This window comes from Lathyrus oleraceus, chromosome 6 (genome assembly GCF_024323335.1).
Source record: "Lathyrus oleraceus cultivar Zhongwan6 chromosome 6, CAAS_Psat_ZW6_1.0, whole genome shotgun sequence".
NCBI lineage: Eukaryota > Viridiplantae > Streptophyta > Magnoliopsida > Fabales > Fabaceae > Lathyrus > Lathyrus oleraceus.
The window spans coordinates 353,696,231-353,715,214 of NC_066584.1; positions in this window are offsets into that span (position 1 = coordinate 353,696,231).

An 18,984-nucleotide genomic window follows, 5' to 3' on the forward strand; every position below is an offset into this window, starting at 1 on the left:
TAGGAGATCCTTTGTACAATGATAAAGTCAAGAGGATATGAAAGCAAGCATGGTAATGGTTACCCAAAGCTCTCATCCATCAAATATGCCTCCCTAGTATCTCAATTCATCATTTTGATCAAAGCAAGTCAAGGGGTTTGAGGTTTGTTTCCCAAGGAAACCCTAATTCATCTGTTCATCAACTGTGTCTTGCTCATGAAGCAAACTCAACCCATGGTCAAATACCATCAAGGGAAGTTCTTTAATTCATAATTCCATGCATATTTAAACTTATTTGAGTGCCCTCAATCATCAATTCATCAAGATATGAGTGGTGGGCTTGAGAAGTTAAAAAGTCAATTCATCTAACTATTTTGAAATATACTGAGACCTAACTTTTTATGTGTTGGTCAAATGGAGATAATCCCAAGAGAAACAATGTTCTTAAGGACAACATGAACAACTTTCATGTTCATCCAAAATTTATTTGAAGCTTGGAAGATCATCATCCACTCCAAGGCATTATAGGTCATTTTGACTGAAACCCTAATTTTTGGTCAACTTCCCAAGAACATAACTCATTCATTTTTTATGATTTTGAGGTGGAACCAAATGCATTGGAAAGATTATTGTGTCTACGTAAAATGTTATGTTGAGCAAAAGTTCAAAATCTCAAAAGAAATACATGTGATAATGCAAAACATTATAGGTCACTTTGGGCCAAATGCATTGAAGTGGAAAAAAGTCCAACTTCAAGTGCCCATAACGTCTTCATTAAAAATCCAAATGATTCAAAATTTAAGTCCAAATTCATTGTCTTGAAAATATATACAACTTTGATGTTATGGGTTTTATCATTTGGAGCTTGCATCATTGAGACAGAAGGGCTTGAACATTGGCCAAATTTGGAAACTTCACTTATGCATGTTTTGCACCCTACACTTTAAACTCAAAATTCACTAATTTCCAAGGCCCAATTGAAATTTTGATCAACATATAATTTGTTCCTTATGCAACAAGCTTTCTAACCATTAATCATGAGGTAGCATTTGGAGTTTGGAAGCACCATTTTCGAAGGCATGAAGATTTAGTGCATTTTGTGAAATTCAATTCAAATTGCCATGCATGAGCTGTTTATACTTCTTGTACATGTCCATTTGCAATTCACATGAATTCAGCAGGTCATTTCAGTCTTCATTGGGCCTTCCACATGATCACACAAGCCCATGCAATGAAAAATCCATTTGCCATGCACACGAGTAAACTCATGCACTCAGCCCTTTCCAGCTATAAATACATGTGCTATGCTTCATAATTCTCCAACCTAAGGGCGCCTGAAATGCTGCAAGAGTGAATCCCCAACCATACCAAAGGAACAAAATTCATTTCTCTTCAAAAATTCAGTTCTGAAATTCAATTGCATTTGGTTGAATTTTCAGATCTAAAGTTCCTAGATCTTCATCATTTGATCTATTGAAGTTCAGTTTTGCAAAAGGAACCAAGGAAAGGGACTCAAATCTTCATACTCCAAAGGTTTTGATCAACTGTTTTTTGCTTCGAATCTCTTTATACTTTGATCCATTGGCCTTGATATTATGTTGTCTGAAGTCCTCTCTATAGAGGCATTATTATTGAGTGCTTAATTGTTGAAATCGAGCAAGTTCAGTTGAACATCACCAAACTTCCATCTCTGATTTCTCCCTTAATAGGAATCTAGAGTGGAAGTGAGTGATATAGGAGTGATGTACATCACTTCACCTTTCGAATGGTGTCTGGATCATCCATTTTAGTGAGCATTTGAATCTCAGTATTTTTTGACCTTCGTCGGAGCTCACCGGAGAAGACGGTGCCGCTGGCCACCGTCTCATTACCAGATTCAATGTGAGCCATTGATCTCAATCTCCAGATCTAATCTCCACGCTCCATTGTTATGACTTTTTATAATTCAATATGTTTCTCAGTTGACTAATAACTATGGTACGCGCGTGCTCCTGATCTATTGGATGTTGCCATGTCAATTAATGAAGTCATCCAACGCTTCCTGATTTTTGCTATTTTCTTAATTTCTGTTTATTTTCTTTAATTCCATTTTATTTCAAAAATTCATAACTCTCTCATTTTAATTCCAAAAAATATGGGACCCATTGCATTATTTCTCTTTTTAATTCTAATTTCTAAAAATGATTTTTAATATTTTTTATTTTATCATTTGATATTTTTTGTGAATTTTCTCATTTATGGTTATTTTTAATTCATTTTAAATAGTTTTTGATATTCAAAAAATACAAAAATATTTTCTCAACCTCTTTGAATGATGATAGATCTATGCAAAATATTCTCATCAATTTATTAATTGATTTGAGATTTATTTGAGATTTTAGTTCAATTAGGTTATTTTTATTCATTTTTAATTGATTAAAAATAGTTTTCTGACTTTTAAAAATGCTGAAATTTTTTGTCAAACTTTGTTTGACCTTGTTGAACTTGGGGTAATTCACTTGGACTTTTTAAAGTTGATTTGAAGTGATTTTGAAGTTTGACCTTTCTTTAATATTTTAATTCAAGTTTATTTTCAAATATTAAAATGCCAAAAAATATTTTGTTTATTTCTTGACTTCCAATCTTCATCTCATTTCTGATTTTATGGTTTGACCTTGATCTTCCCTATCTTTGGTCAACATTTATGGATTGGTACATTCCTTTTCATGTGATGCATTTTATTTTCTTCTTTTCCATTATCCATCTTCTTCTTCTTCTTCTCCTTCTTTTCTATTTGATCAATGAGTTAAAGGTTGATAAGTTAACATTGATTAGGGAGATTTAATCTTCCTTGATTCAAATCTAATTCATCTTAATCAAATGATCAAGTGAATGGCTTTGCATTAAGGATAGGTTGCTTTCTAAATCATGCAAAGGACTTAAACCAATACAAGATCATTTCTCTTCTTCTTTTTGGCATGGCAAGTTGTTGGAACTTGGTTCACTAATCAAGACTTCTAACTTGTGTTGTTGCCTACATTATTATTGACCGGCCTCAGATAGTTGTGACTTCTACATAAGTCCAATTACGATTGCTTAACATAGCGCTAAATTTTCCTTATGGCACACTAACTACTAACATTAACCATTAACAATTAACATTTACTTTTTGCTCTTTACTTTTATGCAATTTACTATTCTTGTACATATTATTCATCTGCTTTTCCCCCTTTGCTCATTTGAGCACATGTTTATGTTAATGTAATTTGCCTTTTGCTCACTTGAGCACATAATTGTGTATATATTATTGTGCTTGTGTTTTGTTTTTGATTGTTGTGGACCAAGTGCAAAGAAATGGACAAATGGACTTAGTTTCTAGGACTTTCCCTATGCAAATTGGAGTAAAAGGGACCTTAATGTTGAAGATGGATTAGAAGGACCAGACCTCTAAACTTGTTCTTGTCCATTCTTGATTTACTTCATAGAAATTTTTGATGTGTGTGTTTTTGTGCTAGGGGATCCTATGTGAGCCAAATTGAAGAATCATTGCCATGTTCATCAAAAAGTGAAAGATACAAGAGCCATTGGGGATTTTCTAAGAGCCCGTTTGATTATGTTGATTGCTTGAGCTTACACTTATTTTGCTTGCATATTCCAAAGGATGTGAGCTACTTGGATCATCAATATGATCTCAAGAGAGGAACTCCATTTGTGGTCTTGTTCTCTTATCCCTTATCTCTTGATTAGGACTTTAGCCATTCTTCTTCTCCCTCCACTCTAACCCAAGCCAAAACTTTTGTGCAAACATTTAACACTTTTTTAACATTAGAAACCTAAGCCTTATGCTTTTGATTTTCAAACTTACTTCTCATAACACTTACTTTGAATTGAATTTCTAAGTTAACTTTGACCACATTTTGTAAATACTTTTCATTGGTAAATATAACCCATTCAAATGTCTTTTTGTGGTTTCAGTGGCCACTTTCTTAATCAAACTTTTCATAACCTTTAGCTATTAGGTTTGAGTTATCCTTGAGGTAGATGTAATACTCACCTATATCCTTAGTGATGGACAATGAGTCTTCCATGCTTATTATAGGGTTAATCCCTCACTAGCATGTTTAAGCTATCCTCACATGGTGGATTTGTGTTTTTTTTAGGGTGAGTTTTCTCCCTTGGATAACAAAAGACCTTAAGGCTTTTGGACCAATCAATTCACCAACTCATTTTTAGATTTTTACGCCGAACTACGAGGTTTTGATCCTAATCTTTTTTAAGATGGTACGTAGGCAATGGGTTTATCCATCCAAACACAAAATGTAAATAAACTTGTATATTCTCTTCTTATCTCTTCAATCATGTTTGCACAAACAAATTTTCACAAAATACCAACCTTACAACAAGTATGAAAAGGGCTCCCTAGGAGTACCTAGGATGTTTTGGGTGCTTAAAACCTTCCCATTGCATAACCAACCCCCTTACCCCGATCTCTGACATTTTTACTAGTTTTTGATTTGATAAAACTTTTAGGTTTTTGTTCGCTTTCTAACCATTCCTTTGGATAAATAGAAGTGCGGTGGCGACTCGACTTGTATGGTTTACCTTGGATTTAGTCAATATCTCTAATGGTAACGAATACCCCGCTACAGAAAACTGGCGACTCTGCTGGGGAGTCTTGCCTAGTGGGTTTTGCCTACTTTTCATATTTGTTGTATTGTATTGTATATTGCTTTGTGACATATTTTTGTGCAATTTGGGATTACTGTATTGTATGTAATGATTGATTTGCTTGAATATTAATTCCTTGTATGCTTGGTGATCTTTGTGAGATGAGTTCTATACCCAAACTCGAGTGCACTTAGGATAGGAGAATGGCATAGTCTTGTTGACTTGTGTGGAGTTATTCCTTAGCAAGTTGACTTGCAAGTCCATTCACTTGGTGGAGGTCATGTTGGGATCAATAATGTCACACAAGTAGTTGTGGTTAGACATTACTCTTTCCAATATAGACCTTAGTTTACCAAGCCCATCTTGGCCTATTCTTAGGATGTAGTGCGAAAGTCGTTCAAGTGTAAGATTTGATACGATTGTTACGCGATACTACACTCATAAGAGTCTCTCTTGAGAATATTTTTGGAATATGAGTAGTCGTTTACCCGATAATATCCAAAAGATGGGATGATGACTATGGGAACCTCTTGTAGAACATGTTTGGCAGGTTTAAACTCTAGTACACTCCCTTTGGGTGGTTCTTAATCGAGACTTCGTGCTCGTGACTTGCAACAAACCCTCGATTCATGGTTGATCCGTTCATGTATCCTTAACATCAATGGAACTTGGGTGTTGATAAGGTGTAAACCATAATCCACCAAAATGAATGATTGATATTAAGGATGACATGATCCATCCCATGACCTTTGTTTGGTGTCCTTTGCTTGATCCTTGAGTGTGATTGTTGCATCCATGCATTCATGCATTCATACACATCCATATCATCAATAATAAGAAAATTTTCAAGGAACTTAAAGAGGTCTATTTGCAAATTTTCAGACATGGAAAGACAAAGAAGGAATACAAAGAAGTACAGTTTCAGACAACCTGACTTGAAAGAGTTAAGGAATTTGACATCCTATGTACTAGATCCCTTGGGTTTCAAGGCTCGTTTTGGGAAGCTTCTTTCTCTTCTGACTACTTAAGTGGACGAAGGATTGATGAGGGTATTGGTGCAGTTTTATGATCCCTTGTACCATTGCTTCACCTTCCCGGATTTCCAACTTTTGCCTACGCTTGAGGAGTATGCCTACCTTGTGGGTATACCTATTCTAGACCAGTTACCGTTCAGTGGGTTAGAGAGTGTTCCTACTTCTCAAGAGATAGCTGATATGTTGCATATAGATGAATCTCTGGTTGGTGCTCATATGGCTACCAAAGGTGGAATTCAAGGTCTCCCTTCTGAGTTCCTCATTGCTCAAGCTACTATGTATGGGAAGGCCATGAGTGAGGACGCCTTTGAGGCCATATTTGTACTTCTCATCTATGGATTAGTGTTGTTCCCCAACATCGACAAATTTGTGGATGTGAACGCTATTAGGATTTTCTCTACTCCTAATCCCGTTCCGACTCTATTGGGCGACACTTACTTTTCTTTGTATATGAGGAATGCAAAGGGTGGTGGTGCCATCGTGTGCTGTTTGCCTCTGTTGTATAAGTGGTTTATTTCTCACTTACCGCAGACGGTCGCCTTCAAGGAGAACAAAGGATGTCTACGGTGGTTCACGAGACTTATGTATCTCACTAATGATGATATCTTTTGGTACAACCGCGTGTATGATGGTGTGCAGATTATTGACTCTTGTGGTGAATTCTCCAATGTGCCTCTTCTTGGTACATGTGGTGGGATTAACTACAACCCTATTTTGGCACGTCGTCAACTTGGGTTCCCCCTAAAGGATAAACCCAATAACATTCTGTTAGAGGGTGTGTTCTTTCAGGAGGGTAAAGATCCCCAAGGCCTGAAAGGCAGGATGGCTCGTGCTTGGAGCAAGATCCATAGGAAAGGAATGAAGGAGCTGGGACCGAAGAATTGTATTGCTTTGGAACCTTATACTTCTTGGGTTAGAAGGAGAGCTGCTGAATACCTCATGCCTTACGAGTATCCGAGACCTACACCTTTGGTTGTGGTTGGGCCTTCAACCCTCCTTGACCAAGGAGTAGAGGAGTTGAGAGACGAAGACCGTTCACGTGCTTGGATCCGTGAACGAGAAGAGTTGCTTCAACAGATTAAGGAGAAGGATGCTTTGATAGAGTTCCTCGAGCATCAGGTTATTGATGATCCTAGCGATGCTTGGACTTCTCTACTTCCTCAGTCTTCCAGGTTTTGGAAGAGGAAGTACGATCGACTCGCCAAGGAGAAGGCAGATATGGAAGCAGCCTATGAGGAAGAGGTAAAGAGGCTTCGTGCATCTTATCTTCCAGTCTCTCGAGCTTTAGATGATTATTTCTAGGGATCCATAGGATGATCATTTTCTTTCTCTCTTGTATTTAGCTACCCGTGTTGTACTTCTTTGATGTAAAAGCATTTCCCAGATATTATTGACGAGATATTTCCCTACATGATAAATGTTTAATACTTCCAATGTTTGCAAATAGAACTCTAAAGTGCCTTTGATAATAAAAACAAATCATACGCACAAGCATTGCATGCATCATGCGCATAAGCAGGTTTTGCTCCAGGCTTCTTGTCCTATGGTCTAATTATGTGTTCTTCATTTATTTTGAAGACAAGCTGACTCACCGGTACTACATCAGAGCCAACTCCTCAAAACTGATGGATCATTTGGAACAAGAGAACCGCGAGCTGAAGGAGGAAGTAGCCAGATTGACTGCCCTGATGGAGTCATTCATGGCTGCCCAGAGCCAGTCTTCTCCGACACCCTTAACTCCTCCCAAGAGGACGGTCATTTCTGAGATCGTAACTTCTACTGTGCCTGCTGCAACAACCCACTTTGTGCCATCTATGCCGGCCGGGTTCCCGTGGGGAATGCCTGCCAATTTCATGCCAAAAGGTTTCGCTCCTACCCTTGCTCCTTTGCCGGCATCTAGCCCGGTCCTTTCAGTGCCACCTCCTGTTGTGAACACATTACCAAGAGTTGAAGATACCATCTACCATTTTGAACCATCTGAAGGTCCAGATGTTTATGAGAAGATGGATGACATGAAAGACCAATTCCTTGAGCTTCGCAAGGAACTGAAGACTTTGAGGGGGAAAGACCTCTTTGGTAAAAGTGCTGCTGAGTTGTGCCTTGTGCCCAACGTAAAGATCCCTATTAAAGTCAAAGTACCTGACTTTGAGAAGTATAAGGGAAACACATGCCCTCTCATCCATCTTGTGATGTATGCTCGCAAGATTTCAACGCAAACTGACAATGACCAATTGCTCATCCACTATTTCCAGGACAGTCTGTCCGGTGCCGCTCTCCGGTGGTACATGGGTCTAGAAAGTTCGAACATCCACTCTTTCAATGATCTTGGTGAGGCCTTCGTCAAGCAATATAAATATAATGCGGATATGGCTCCTGATAGAGACCAATTGAGGGCAATGTCCAAGAAAGAGAAAGAGACCTTCAAAGAATACGCCCAAAGGTGGCGCGAGTTGGCAGCTCAGATAGTGCCACCCCTTGAGGAGAAAGAGATGACCAAGATCTTTTTGAAGACCTTGAGTTCATTCTACTATGAGAAAATGATAGCCAGTGCTCCCTCAGACTTCACCGAGATGGTGAATATGGGAATGAGACTGGAAGAGGGGGTCCGTGAAGGACGTTTAACTCGAGACGAAGGCTCTTCAGCAAAGAGATATGGAAGCTTTGCAAAGAAGAAGGAGGGAGAGGCACATGTTGTGTCTTCCCATGTCAAGAGAAGACCCTCTATGAAGAGGAAGATTGCCCGCCCCATTAGCAACCAGCATCAGGTGGCTCATATAGCACCTGTTTTCAGAGAAGCTCAGCATTATCAACAATAACAAACTCAGCAATATCATCAACAACAGCAGCGTCCACAACAACAGGCCTACCAGCCTCGAAACAATAACAACAATACCAGCACCGGCTACGAGAGGAAGAGGGTCACCTTTGATCCAATTCCGGTGACTTATGCTGAACTCTATCCATCTTTGATTGATAGAAAGTTATTCACTCCACGAGACCCTCCCGCTGTACCTACTAACCCCCAGTGGTGGTATAAGCCTGAGCTTCACTGCGTATATCATTTCAGTGCTCCCGGACATGACGTGGAATATTGTTATCCCTTGAAGACCAAGGTGCAAGACCTTGTAAGAAGTGGGATTTTATTTTTCGAGGACGTAGGTTCGAATGTGAAGAAGAACCCATTGCCCGAGCATGGGAAATCTGTCAATATGGTCCAGGGCTGTCCGGGTAAGTATAAAGTCAAATACGTCAGTCATATCCGACAGTTGCTGGTTGAGATGCATCGTTTGCTGTGTGACTATAGCCACTATGAGCACGACCATGATAGATGTCGAGTCTGTTCTGTCAATCAGAGAGGTTGTCGCCAGGTGCGCAAGGATGTTCAGGAAATGCTAGATGAGGGAGTCATTGAGATCTTTCAAAATAGAAATGTTGATGAAGATGTTGTTGAGGTCAACGTAATTTCTCTGGTATTCTGGATACCTGAGCCTGTTGCCATCAAGTATGATGGTAGCAAGCAGAAGGCTTCTCCTGCTCTAACTATTAAGCCAGTCGGATCTATATCGTACTCTTCTGAGAAGGCAGTCCCCTATCGCTATAATGTTGTAGCATTGGAGAATGGGAAAGAGGTTCCCCTGCCCTCTTCGTCAGTTTTTAATATTGTCGATGTCAGCGGCTTGACCCGTAGCGGTCGTGTTTTCTCGGCTCCGCCGAATCCGCAAGCTGACGCTCGAAGGAATGACAATGCTGATTATGCTGAAAGCCCGATTGGGAATGTTGTGAATGCTCTGAATCTGGCACTTGTTGCTGCTAAACCTACTTCTACGTTGAGAACTCCTGCTTCTGCTGGCCTGAGTGGCAATGCGAAAGAAGATTGTGATGAGATGCTGAGGCTCATCAAGAGAAGTGAGTACAACGTGGTTGATCAGCTTCTATAAACGCCATCCAAAATCTCTGTTTTATCATTGCTGATGAATTCAGAACCACACCGAGAAGCTTTGCAGAAGGTGTTGGATGTGGCGTACGTGGACCACGACGTCACGATAGAGCAATTTGATAGTATTGTTGCAAATATCACCGCTTGTAACAATTTAAGTTTTTGTGACGCTGATCTCCCCGATGAGGGAAGAGACCACAACTTGGCATTACACATATCCATGAGCTGCAAGGATGATGCCATGTCCAATGTGCTAGTGGACATTGGGTCATCATTAAATGTATTTCCAAAATCCACTCTTGCGAAGTTGTCATATCAGGGGCCTCCCATGAGGCAGAGTGGAGTAGTTATGAAGGCTTTCGATGGGTCTCGCAAAACTGTGATTGGTGAGGTTGATCTCCCAGTTAAAATTGGACCAAGTGATTTCCAGATTACCTTCCAGGTTATGGACATTCACCCATCGTATAGCTGTCTCCTAGGCAGACCATGGATTCACGAGGCTGGCGCCGTGACATCCACCCTACACCAGAAATTGAAATTTGTAAAGAATAAGAAGCTGGTAGTGGTAGGGGAGAAAAGGCTCTCCTGGTTAGCCATTTGTCTTCCTTCTCTTATATAGATGTTGAGGATGAAGTTGGAACTCCCTTCCAAGCTTTATCTATTGTTGAACCTATTAAGAAGGGAACTCCTTCATTTGCTTCCTATAAAGATGCAAAGTTGGCCATTGAGCATGGTGCAACTGCTGGTTTGGGGCAAATGATTGAGTTGGAAGACAATAAATCCCGGGTTGGCATCGGCTATTCTTCTGGGGTCTTCAACAAGCAAGGTTTGTTCAAAAGTGGAGGTTTCATCCACACTGGTCAAGATGAAGAGGCTGCAACCATTCTGGAAGAAGACGAAGAGGATTCTGGTAACTTTATCATCCCTGGAGGGATCTGCAATAATTGGGTCGCTGTTGATATTCCGACAGTTATCCATAAGTCAAAGTAATGTTCATTGTGTTTGAAAACCCTTCTCCCATGCCAAAAGGAGAAGTGATGACATTGTTGGCGCATAAATACAATGATATTTTCATTCAATAAATTCATGATAAATGTTTGTTTTTTCAATTATTTTCCCTTTTTGCTTTTTGCATGAAAATGGTGATCACATAAAACCCTAAAAATAAAAATAAAATCAATCTTTTCATCTGCATAACGATTTGCCTTGCTTGAATTCTAAAATCTTTTCATATCCAAAACCATTATGCAGGTTGATCAAACCCATTGAACATAATGATCCAACACCATCTCCTAACTTTGAATTCCCTGTATTTAAGGCGGAAGAAGATGATGTTGAAGAGATTCCTGACGAGATTACCCGTCTACTTGAGCATGAAAAGAAGATCATTCAGCCGCATCTTGAGAATCTGGAAACAGTCAACTTGGGGTCTGAAGATTGTGTGCAAGAAGTAAAGATTGGGGCACTCCTGGAAGAATCTGTTAAGAAGGAGTTGATTGAGTTGCTACGAGAATATGTCGACGTCTTTTCTTGGTCATATGAAGACATGCCCGGTCTGGATACAGATATTGTGCAACATTTCCTACCTTTGAAGCCTGAGTGCGTGCCTGTGAAGCAGAAGCTCAAAAGAACTCATCCCGATATGGCAGTGAAGATCAAGGAAGAAGTTCATAAGAAAATTGATGCGGGGTTTCTGGTGACTTCTACATATCCTCAATGGGTGGCCAATATTGTGCCTGTGCCTAAGAAAGATGGAAAAGTCTGAATGTGTGTGGACTATAGAGACTTGAATAAAGCTAGTCCGAAAGATGATTTCCATCTACCACACATTGATATGTTGGTAGATAATACAGCTAAATTCAATGTCTTCTCATTTATGGACGGATTTTCCGGATATAATCAGATCAAAATGGCACCCGAGGATATGGAGATGACAATATTCATCACACCTTAGGGAACATTCTGTTATCGAGTGATGCCCTTCGGTTTGAAGAACACTGGAGCCGCGTATCAACGAACTATGACCATGTTGTTTCATGATATGATACATAAGGAGATCGAGGTATATGATGATGATATGATTGTGAAGTCAAGAACGGAAGTTGAGCATGTAGAGCACTTATGGAAGCTTTTTCAGCGTTTGAGGAAGTATAAGCTTCGTCTGAATCCCAACAAGTGTACATTCGGAGTCCATTTCGGCAAGCTATTGGGCTTTATCGTTAGTGAAAGAGGTATTGAGGTTGATCCTGCAAAGGTCAAAACAATACAAGAGATGCCTGCGCCCAAAACTGAGAAGCAAGTCCGAGGGTTTCTTGGCCGCTTGAATTATATTTCCGGGTTCATATCCGACATGACTGCCACATGTGCACCAATATTCAAGCTCCTCCGAAAAGATCAGTCTCATGATTGGACTGAGGTTTGCCAAAAGGTCTTTGATAGTATTAAAGAGTATTTGACTGAGCCCCCGATTTTGTCTCCGCCTGTGGAAGGGAGACCATTGATTATGTATCTGACAGTTCTTGAAGACTCAATGGGTTGTGTCCTTGGTCAACAAGATGCATCAGGGAAGAAAGAATATGCTATCTACTACCTGAGTAAGAAGTTCACTGATTGTGAGTCTCGATACTCAATGCTTGAGAAGACATGTTGTGCTTTGGCTTGGGCTGCTAAGCGCTTACGCCAGTATATGTTGAATCATACGACTTGGTTGATATCCAAAATGGATCCAATCAAGTACATATTTGAGAAGCCTGCTTTAACTGGGAGGATTGCCCGTTGGCAGATGTTGTTATCTAAGTATGATATTGAGTATCGAAATTAGAAGGCGATTAAAGGTAGTATCTTGGCTGACCACTAGGCACATCAACCGATCGAGGATTATCAGTCAGTTCAGTATGACTTCCCAGATGAGGAGATTCTGTATTTGAAAATGAAAGATTGCGATGAGCCTACGCTCGATGAAGGGCCAGAGCCTGGTTCCAGATGGAGCATGGTGTTTGATGGTGTTGTAAATCAATATGGAAATGGTATTGGGGCAGTGATCATTACCCCTCAGGGCACACATTTTCCGTTTACAGCAAGGCTAACTTTCAAATGCACGAATAATATGGCTGAGTATGAGGCCTGTATCATGGGATTGGAAGAATGTATTGATCTTAGGATCAAACATCTCGATGTTTATGGTGATTCGGCCCTCGTTGTTAATCAGATTAAGGGTGAGTGGGAAACGAATCAGCTTGGCCTCATTCCATACAGAGATTACGCGAGGAGGATTTCGACGTTCTTTACTGAGGTTTACTTCCATCATATTCCTCGAGATGAGAATCGGATGGCAGACGCTCTCGCTACACTTGCTTCGATGATTGTGGTAAGACTTTGGAATGAAGTTCCCAATATTACCGTGATGCGCTTAGATAGACCAGCTCATGTATTTGCAGTAGAGGAGATGCAAGATGATAAGCCGTGGTATTATGATATCAAGCGCTTCCTTCAGAGCCAGATTTACCCGCCTGGGGCATCTGTGAAAGATAGGAAGACTTTGAGGAGATTGTCAGGCAGTTTCTACCTCAATGGAGATGTGCTTTATAAGAGAAATTTTGATATGGTGCTGCTCAGATGCGTGGATAGACACGAAGCAGACCTGTTAATGACTGAGGTCCATGAGGGTTCATTTGGTACTCATTCCAATGGACATGTCATGGCTAGAAAGATGTTGAGAGCAGGCTACTATTGGCTGACAATGGAGTCTGACTGCTGCAAATACGTGAAGAAATGCCATAAATGTCAGATTTATGTGGACAAGATTCATATCCCTCTGACACTTCTGAATGTTATTTCATCACCAAGGCCTTTCTCTATGTGGGGAATTGACATGATTGGCATGATAGAACCAAAAGCGTTCAACGGTCACAGATTCATTCTCGTAGCAATTGGTTACTTCACCAAATGGGTTGAAGCGGCATCATATACAAACGTGACCAGGCAGGTGGTCATGAAATTTATCAAGAATCAACTCATATGCTGGTATGGTGTGCCAGATAAGATCATTACTGACAATGGATCTAACTTGAACAACAAAATGATGAAAGAACTGTGTAGCGAGTTCAAGATTGCGCATCATAATTATTCTCCTTACAGACCCAAGATGAATGGGGCTATTGAAGCTGCTAATAAGAATATCAAGAATATTATCCAGAAGATGGTTGTTACGTACAAAGATTGGCATGAGATGCTTCCATTTGCTTTGCATGGATATCGTACGTCTGTCCGCACTTCAACAGGGGCAACCCCTTTTTCTCTTGTTTACGGCATGGAGGTTGTACTCCCAGTAAAGGTGGAGATCCCATCGATGAGAGTCTTGATGGAAGCCAAGTTGACTGACGCTGAATGGGTTCAGAATCGTTATGACCAGCTGAACTTGATTGAAGAGAAGAGATTGACTCCCATGTGCCACGGCCAGTTATATCAGCAAAGGATGAAGAAAGCCTTTGATAAGAAGGTCAAGCCTCATGTGTTCCGAGAGGGTGACCTTGTGCTCAAGAAAGTCTTGTCTTTCGCGCCCGATTCCAGGGGCAAGTGGACTCCAAACTATGAAGGTCCATATGTTGTCAAGAGAGCCTTTTCAGGCGGTGCATTGATACTTACAACTATGGATGGGGAGGATTTCACTCGTCCTGTGAATTCAGATGCAATCAAGAAATACTTCACCTAAAAATAAAAACAAAATAGCTCGCTAAGTTGAAAACCCGAAGGGAGACTTAGGCAAAAAATGAGCGTCTCGGTGGATTGAAAACCCGAAAGGGCGATCCAGGCAAAAGTTAGAGACATATAAAAAATAATGAATATGTATCCCACTAGATTGAGTACCTCACCCTAGGGCAATATAGGAAAAAAATAGGGATTTGGCAAGTAACTGCATCCTGACAAGACTTTGTTCTACAAACTGTCATCCGTCAGAGATTCTCGCTCAGTCACCATCAACCGAAGCTTCAAATACATCGGATTCAGAGTTGGTGGAGAAATGGTCATTATGTTCAATGTAGCCCTTTTCCAATATATATCACCAATTTCAAATTTGTAAAGATCCATGGAGTCTGGCCATTTGCAGACTACCATTCCATCAAATAAATTTTGAGCCTTTATCTAATTATTTACACTCTTATTTGTTTCTATTCAACAAATGTTTTGCATGTTTTAATTGAGAAATATCATTGTTTTAAATAATTAAACTATTCATAACTAGTTTTTAAACAAAGTGAACGTTCACAATGATGAAAGAATACTAGGATGTCTTCAGTGCTCTCCCAGGGATGGTAAGATTCTCGACAGGGTAAGACATTTGTTCATATTCCCGGCATGTTGGTATCCTCTTCCTCCTAAGCCCTTTTTGTGGTTTCCTCTCCCGAGCAGAGTGTGTGGTAAAGGTATTCAGCCTCCTTCCTCCTCAGCAGGTGTGAGCTCTTGGTTTGGTGCCCTTGGAAGCTTCTGATTGATGGTTGTATCCCCACAAAGATCCATCATCCCCTTTGATAATTTCCCCGGTGGAGCGGCTTCCCCAGCGAAACTTCTCTGTGTTGTGATCCCGTTCCCAGTTGGATTGGTTGTTGATCATTCCCTTGCGGAGGTCCGTGTACCCCTGATCCTCTACAGATGGGATGTTCCCCACTGAGCCTGGCCTTCTCTCTTGAGATGTAGTACCGGATGTTTATTCAATTGATCAGTGGACTTGTTTGTGTTAGATATGTTTGTTCTGTCAGCATTCATCATACATAAATCACGCATATATGCATAATTTTAACATTCAGATATTCATGTTGCATCCTTTGCCATACATCTTTGTTTGTTATTTTCTGCTAGTCGGTCATATATTCCCCAAGCAGATTATTTGTGTCTGATCTCTCCATAAAGAGTCAGCCCCATAAGCAGAAAATGTTTATCCTTTCTTCCATATTCCCCACCGAGTTATGTCCTCGTGGATGATGGTTGTTGTTGTTTCCTTCCAACACATATATTGGGATGGAACCCCCCACTGAGTTATATCCTCATAGGGATGAGTCTTGTTTCATTGTGCATCTCTAGTTTGTTCCTAGATTTGGCTTCTAGAGATTATCCTTGCAGTTCCCCGTAGTTCGGATGAATGATTGCTCAGTAACCAGTAATTATCCATCTTTTCCACGGCGGAGCCTATGGTTTTCTACCCTCATACCGGTAGTTGTAAACCCTATTTTTATCCCCTTGGCAGAGTTAACCTTTTGTTCATCCTAACCGATGACGGTTACTTTTCCGCGGCTTTCTACCCAGTATCTGGTAGATGTAATCCTCTCCATGACGGTTATCATTATCCAATATTCGGTATTGATAGTCCTTCACCCTTTTTGGGTATGTCTCCCGGATCATGGCCTTTGTCAATGTATCCCCGGCAAGTCATCTTTCATTTTACCCTCGGTTGGTAATGATTGTTTCTCCCTTTGATTGGTCATCATTTTTATACCTGATTTTCGGTATCCCCGATGACCTTTCTTTTCGGTCGATTTATCCTTTATTAACCCAGTAACCGGTTGTGGATAATCCTCCATGCGAGTATGTTATCTACATTCTACCGGTAATAGATAATATGTCTCATGCACTCTTCAGTCGAAGTCTTTGTTCTTCCCCAGTCGAGTAAGATTCGTATCCCCTTTGCGGAGTCGAATACCCATCCTGTCACTGAGTTTGCTTTCTAGCCCTCCTTTGGATGATGAGTGTCTTGGGAATATTCCCCAATTCACGCCCTCGTCGGTCACCTATTATATGCCCAGTAACCGATATCCCTGGTGTTCCTTCCTCTCTGCTCCCTATTATGACTATTGTCCCACGTGGAGTCAAATTTTCCTGAGTTGAAATATACCTTTTAGGTTTTCCTCAGATGATTTTGGATGTTTAATATCTCTCACCCTTATACTGGTCTCAGATATTCATTCTCCCCGAGCATGTTGTTCTTTCACCCTTATACCGGTGTTCTGATCACATGTCTCTTTGAGCTTATTACCTAGTAACCGGTAATACCTCACCCTGGTTTTTCCTCAGAGGAGTCCTGTTTGGATGTTCCCCAGCGAGGTCCTTTAGTGGATTTCCCCCATCTGAGTCTGGATTTTCATCCGAAGTATCCTTTGTGGATAATTTCGATGTATTGGCATATTCCCCAATACATGCGCCTTTGAGTCAGCTCGGGTATTTCCATTGATTTATTCTTTTGGAATTCGGCTTCCCAAGTTTTAAGTCGTGCCCTGCTCACGCAATTTACCTTTTTCTATCCCCATAAGAGTCCTAGAGTCTCTGTCCCGTTGAGTGTGTTACTCATGTGGATTGTCAGTTTCTCCTGACTTCTCTTCTCTTTGTGGACACATATCCCCATGAAGTATTCTCCTTTTTGCATACATACATCTGCATCATGAGGTCTCTTAGGGACAAAAATTCTTCTCTTTGTTATTATTTAAACCCATTCTACCTCGTCGAGACGAAGATTTTAACCTTCATATCTCCGGTTAGAATGACCTTAAATAGGGGCATCTGAAAGACCCCAATTTTGGCCCTAAGATCCCTCATGGCATCATAACATTGCATTTGCAAAGCCTCAAGGATCTTAAGCATCTTGGTTCCCCTTGCCTTTGGGTGGGACCTCTTGTGAGTGGTTTAAGATCACCAAGCATGCTTGAATTGTATATCATTGCTTTTCTCATTTTTATTTACTAACCAAAAGCACAAAAATATGTCATTAATATTTCTTGTTTGTAGCTTGAGCAATCACAAGGTCTAAAGAGCTTCTAGGAGATCCTTTGTACAATGATAAAGTCAAGAGGAGATGAAAGAAAGCATGGCAATGGTTCCCCAAAACTCTCATCCATCAAATATGCCTCCCTAGTATCTCAATTCATCATTTTGATCAAAGCAAGTCAAGGGGTTTGAGGTTTGTTTCCCAAGGAAACCCTAATTCATCTTTTCATCAACTGTGCCTTGCTCATGAAGCAAACTCAACCCATGGTCAAATACCATCAAGGGAAGTTCTTTAATTCATCATTCCATGCATATTTAAACTTATTTGAGTGCCCTCAATCATCAATTCATCAAGATATGAGTGGTGGGCTTGAGAAGTTGATCAGTCAATTCATCTGATTATTTTGAAATATACTGAGACCTAACTTTTTATGTGTTGGTAAAATGGAGATGATCCCAAGAGAAAAAATGTTATTAAGGACAATATGAACAACTTTCATGTTCATCAAAAATTGATTTGAAACTTGGAAGATCATCATCCTTTGCAACACATTATAGGTCATTTTGACTGAAACCCTAATTTTTGGTCAACTTCCCAAGAACATAACTCATTCATTTTTTATGATTTTGAGGTGGAACTGAATGAATTGTAAATCTTATTGTGTCAAACTCAAATGTTATGTTGAGCAAAATTTCAAAATCTCAAAATAAATACATGTGATAATGCAAAACATTATAGGTCACTTTGGGTCAAATGCATTGAAGTGGAAAAAAGTCCAACTTCAATTGCCCATAACTTCTTCATTAAAATTCCAAATGATACAAAATTTAAGTCCACATTGATTGTCTTGAAAATATCTACAACTTTGATGTTGAAGGTTTTATCATTTGGAGCTTGCATCATTGAGACAGAAGGGCTTGAACATTGGCCAAATTTGGAAACTTCACTTATGCATGTTTTGCACCCTACACTTTAAACTCAAAATTCACTAATTTCCAAGGCCCAATTGAAATTTTGATCAACATATAATTTGTTCCTTATGCAACAAGCTTTCTAACCATTACTCATGAGGTAGCATTTGGAGTTTGGAAGCACCATTTTCGAAGGCATGAAGATTTAGTGCATTTTGTGAAATTCAATTCAAATTGCCATGCATGAGCTGTTTATACTTCTTGTACACATCCATTTGCAATACACATGAATTCAGCAGGTCATTTCAGTCTTCATTGGGCCTTCCATATGATCACACAAGCCCATGCAATGAAAAATCCATTTGCCATGCACACGAGTAAACTCATGCACTCAGCCCTTTCCAGCTATAAATACATGTGCTATGCTTCATAATTCTCCATCCTAAGGGCGCCTGAAATGCTGCAAGAGTGAATCCCCAACCATACCAAAGGAACAAAATTCATTTCTCTTCAAAAATTCAGATCTGAAATTCAATTGCATTTGGTTGAATTTTCAGATCTAAAGTTCCTAGACCTTCATCATTTGATCTATTGAAGTTCTGTTTTGCAAAAGGAACCAAGGAAAGGGACTCAAATCTTCATACTCCAAAGGTTTTGATCAACTGTTTTTTGCTTCGAATCTCTTTATACTTTGATCCATTGGCCTTGATATTGTGTTGACTG